Raw genomic sequence first — 5,796 nt, 5'->3', positions numbered from 1 at the left:
GGGTTGCACTCCCTTGAACCGTTCATAAATCCATCTCTGCAGCGAGATCAATGTTTAGACTCAATCCCAATTTATTACATTGCCGCTGTAAGGAGGAGCAGAAAATGAGGCCTGCACAGGAAACCTAAAGGGATCCTGAACGTAGAACAAGGGAAATGTCTAACAATGCTTGACAATGTGGCAAATGATTTTGTTGTAGCAATAAGCCTGTCTCAAATGCCAGGAGACACATGTTTCGTTCAGAGTGTGGTCATTTTAGTCTAAGTTTTCTTGTCATCATCAGCAGTATGTTTTAATAGAACGGTTCATGATGTGCATTTTTGTCTCGTCTTCATTATTGCTGAAAAAAATCTAAAGACTTCATTAACAAGCGTTTTTGTCAGTAATTTCATTGATAAGATTAAAGAGATAGTTCACCCACAAATGAAAAATCGCAGTCCTGGTAGTCCAAACCTTTCTTTCTTCAGTGGAAGACGTTCAACAGACGTTCAACAGGAGACGTTCTGAATGATGAGGAATTACATTTTTTGGTTACGCTGGTAACATTACCAAATAATGGGCAAAATACTGCAGTACACATTCGCTAACAATAAACATACATTTTCTATTGAACATTCAACACAATCAATTCTAGAGTATGAAAGGACGAGGTGTTTGAGGGTATAATTACAACCAAACCTCTACTCGGTAGCAAGAATACTATCTGTCACTAAAGGAAAGGTCTTTCATGCAACATTAAACATCTCAAATGGAGGAGGAGGGAAATAAAAAGCAGTTTTATTATTCTTTCTCTATTCCTCTCCCTGCTGAACACGAGTCAGAGACTCCGGGAAACAGAAGACCTCGGAGGTGAAAGACTTATGTTGGGTTTTAAGGTTAAAGAGAGACATTCACAACAGTCTGCTGTCTAGAGGATTCAACACAAGATTACAGGATTCTGGGTTGAGTAGGCGGCATATTCTGTTTAGGTACATATCTACTGTTTCAGAATAGGCTGTTTTCTTCTCTTACCATTTTCAATTAATTTCAAAGTCAAACTTCTCAAAATTTAACTCTGAGATTTATTAACCCATTAAAATAAACGAAAAAAGGACAAGTGAAGTGACCATAGATTCTCAGCGGAAGTAGAGGGATTGTGTGGTCGATCGCAGTTAAAGGTGAGGTATGTACTGATGTGTGAGAACAGCAATTGATATCCCTCTGTCAAGGTTTGCTGCGTAGGGTGTATGATAATTCATTCAGCTGGTGTTTCAGACAACAGTTGCTATAACCTAAGAACAAAGACCCGGCCTGGATCCTATTGATCTGCCAACTTTGTTTGCCTGTGGACGAGAGCAGCAGGAATAACTGTCAAGGCAAAGAGAGGTGTGACTTCTCCATTGTGATGACCAGCACACTCTCTGCCACAGCCGTCCAATCAAAGGCCAGGTGGGTAATTGGCCAGGCTATTGTTGGGGAGGCTAGACAGCGGCGATGGGAAACCGAGAGGTGAAGCCCCTCCATTAGCCTCCCTCCAGTCTTCTCATAGTCTCTGTTTGTTTATCGCTGAAGGGGAAACGCGGCCTTGCTCTGGATGCGGCAGGAAAGCACGCGCCTGCAATGGTCCCTCATTAATGGAGAGGCTGCCTCCACACGAGGCAGGTTTTGTTTGAAAGATTCACCGGTCGCTCAATGCGGCTCTATTAGAAGAGACAAGGTCATGCATCTCGGTGTGGAGTGGAAAGCACGTCAAGCAACAATGAAGCACTACACACGCTGGTTACTGGCCAAACAATCCACTCCCCATTCTCTGCGGTGAATACACGGAGAGGGAGACGCACGTAAACTAGAATTAATGTCACTCCAATTAGTATTGTGCATGTTTGAAAGAAAACCAAACAATGACATTTATTCTTCATTTTTTTGTAACATCAAGGACAAACAGTAGCTATTCTTTCATCAGCACAAACTTGAGTATCTAGATGGAACATTTCCTCAAAAAATATTTGTCATATTCTTGTGATGACCCTCAAAGAAACCTGTAATACAACTATAAGAGGTTTTTCCTAAAACCTAGCTTAAAACACATTTAAAAATGTCTTTAGGTTTCAAAAAACTGTTTGTTTAAATCTAGTGGCTCTAAAAATGTCAAAAGTTTTTTAAACAAACCAAAACAGCTTTTTTAAAAATCTATTTAATCATGGATTATTCAAAAATTGTTTTTGGGGAGTCAGACCACATGGCATTTCACAACCTAAATAAACCTTGACCTGTCATAGAAACTTTAAATTATAAAATATTTTAAGAGACTTTCTACTAGGGCTGTGTGATTAATCGAAATCGTCATAAAATCGCGATTTGAGCATGCGAGATTTCTAAATCGCTTTACAGCACAATTTTCTTCGCCCCTGAGCTCCCTCAGTATGCTATCCGAACCAATCAGAATGCAGCACTCCTAAATGGAGCACGAGAGCAGAACAGATACAAACGGGCATACAAACGTAACGCCAGGTTCACACACTCCGTCTGTGGTGCGTACTTTGTCTGCGCCCATGTTAATGGATCAGAGCGTTCACACTGCATGCGACTGCGGTCCGGCAGTGCGCTCTAGGAGCGGTGCGTCTGCAGCAGTCATGCTGCGATCGTTTCCACACAGAGTCTATTTCTGCTGTGCTATACACGCTGAATTAAAGTGACAGCGCATTATTCGCAGTAAAAATTAACATTGACACGGAAATTTTGTAATTAAACCTAAATGCATATAATTAAAGTCTACTGTTTCACAGTCAACACATGGCTTTTTGACTAGATTTAAAACAAGGACAAGTGCACTTTTAGATAAACAAGGCAATAATAGATGGCACTCGTGGTGGTAGTTAAACAAAGTTATATTTATTGAGTTTAAACATGAATAAGTCTATGAAAGATTGTATTACTGTACTGTGATAAAAGAGAATCACAATGCTGAAAAAGCATTTTCAGAAACAACGTTTGGATTTGAAATCAAAATAATGGATAAATGCTGTGTTTGTAGTTAACAGCCGCGGATCAGGAGCGGACTGCAAACGCGTCCTGTGCGAAAGCAAAATGAGTCCATGCTGCTTCTGCACCACATACACATACTGTATACACACTGCAGACGGAGTACGTGCGAACTTGGCGCAACAAATCTAGTTCAGCATCTGTGGCAACACCACAAAGAGCTCTATGACCAATGCATGGCAAAAAAAAAAAACCTGGACACGGGAATAATTTTTTTCCTGCCATATGTCTATTCTAGAGACATTTTGTTACACCTTTACTTAGTGATTATTTTGCCTTATGTCTGTTCTAGAGACAGTTTCTTGATAAAGCTCTAATTGGTTTACTTTTGGAAATATGTTTCAAATTCACACTGAATGCATTTATGACTGTAAAGCATGTCTGTGTGTGTCAAAATCGTGATTAAAATCGAAATCGCAAAATTGATCAAAGAAATCGTGATAGGTTTTTTTTGTCCATATCGCACAGCCCTACTTTTTACACATTAGGGTCCTCTCTATGATACTATTTCCAGTTTTGTATTTTTCCCCTGCATGTTTGTGCATGTTTTTTTTCCCCACCACATGACTTTGCAACTAACATTCACATGGCATTAATAAGAAAAAAAGAGAGATAATTTAACCTGAAATAGACTCAAACCTAATGCAACATTGCATGTACTGCCAAGTTTCCAAGTGCTGGCAATCCAATGAAGCAGAACAGGTTTGGGCCTGGCCTATTCTTGGATGGGAGACCCCCTGCATGCTGATGGAAATGGTGTTAGTGGGACCAGCAGGGGGCATGCACTCATTCAATGCTTGGGGTTCAGAATGTTTCAGAGCTGTGAAAAGTTGTGGCTCTTAATATGGGATGTGAAACTGAGTATTTTTTTCTGCTTTTTTTTAATTCCACTGGCTATTTTTTCTTTTTACTTATTTTAAACTCAAGCTTTATTAAATTTATTGAGCTTTATTTAAAAAAAGGACGATTATTGTTATTGATTTTTTTGGCTAAGGCAAAACAACATAACAAGTGCATTTCTGCCATCTGACAGTGGAGCTAAGGCAGAAAATGCAATTTAACTATAAAACTGATTAAATATTGGGTTGTTTTTTCCACCAAAAGCTGAATACATGTTAAATGTTTAGCAAGCTAAATTTTTTTATTTGTTTAGCAAGCTGCATCATTAAGAATACATATGTTTTCTTAATCCAATGTATTGTAATTCTCACAAACAGATATTTAATAAATTATGCCCTTTTATGTTCAACAGAAGAAATTCTCAAAAGGGTTTGGAATAACATCAGTTTAATAAATAATGAGAGTATTTTCATTCTTTGGATGAACTATTTATTTGAAATTGTATGAATGTTATTGCATAAGATAACAACATATCAAACCAAGTGGCATTTATTTTGAATCGAGCTCAAGCACAAATTCCATCAAAATATTTTACAGAAGTTTAAGTTGGTTCTGAGAAAACAGCCACTATGATATTTTAACGACATTTTTAAGTTTGTGATAAATGGCAAAATATTTTTGAGGGCCAGTGTTTGTAAAGCCTTATGAGTGCAAACCAAAGTGTGACGCAAAGGTAAAAGGACAAATAAAGTATTTGTTTTCTTTTTATATTTGTTTTCTTTTTATTTATTATACAATTAACAAAAGCAAAAAAGGCCTCTAACACTAGCTTGCTCTATTCTTGTGACCTACATGTCAGAAAAAAATGGTATACAATAGATCGGTTTGAAAATAGAGAAAAACAGCTGCCACTAGAATACTGATATGAAATCATGATGAGCCAGACATCTCATTGCGATTGGAGAAGTGAATGTGCATCTCGCTAGCAATCGGAGGAGACGTTTAAAGCCCAATATGATCGGCTGGAGGATAATGACCTTGTGAATCTCACCCTTTACTAGTCTTTTGATTTGCACATCATGTTAAAACATTGGATTTCTTCTGCCATATAAAGGCCTCTTAATGTCAGCAGAGTTCTATAATGGCATTTGTTAGATGGCAGTGAGTGCTGTTTGATGAACACTTATACATAGATGGGCAGTTATTAAACCTAGAGAAACATTAAATCAATGAACAGCCACAACAGTGCTTTTATTCAAGTCTTATATTGTGCACTTATGCAAATTAAGGTTAATAAGTATACAGTGTGACCTGTGACAGATTAATTTACTGTAAAATAAATTAGGATAAATAAAATTCTGAAGAATTTGATTGGACACACATCCTTTGATCTCAACCGCAAGAGATAAGAAGCATTTATTGCTTTCTTTTATAAGCTATGTCAATTTACTTTGCTATCCTTACAATGCATGAATAGAATGTGCTTTGCATTTTAATCATTTATTTAATTTATGTTTTTTTTTGCACTTAGCATTTTTCCCTGCAATCAGGGGATTTATTTTTGTATCTCAACCTACCTAGAACTTTATGCTCACTTTGTTTTATCTAGCATTATTGTGCCATTTACTGTTTGGTGTTTAAAACTTTAAAACTTTCATTTAAAAAAACAAAAAAAAAACAAAAACAGGTACACTTATGGGCACTTACACACTCCAGGTACCCTCCATTGCACTTCAATTCACCACATGTTTGATGAATACTTCTGTGCTAAATTCAATATTGAAAGCTTTTTCTTCCATTTTAATTATAAGACAGCCAAAATTGAACACTAGCGATGTCAAAGATGGGGAGGCTACAATGGAAACAGACACATAAACAAGCCGGGCCATTTTAACGTTAATTCATTTGAAATTATAAGTCATTTCATGTATTTGA

The sequence above is a fragment of the Sinocyclocheilus grahami genome, unplaced genomic scaffold (assembly GCF_001515645.1).
Source record: "Sinocyclocheilus grahami isolate Dianchi unplaced genomic scaffold, SAMN03320097.WGS_v1.1 scaffold17.1, whole genome shotgun sequence".
NCBI lineage: Eukaryota > Metazoa > Chordata > Actinopteri > Cypriniformes > Cyprinidae > Sinocyclocheilus > Sinocyclocheilus grahami.
This window is presented reverse-complemented; position numbering follows the sequence as displayed.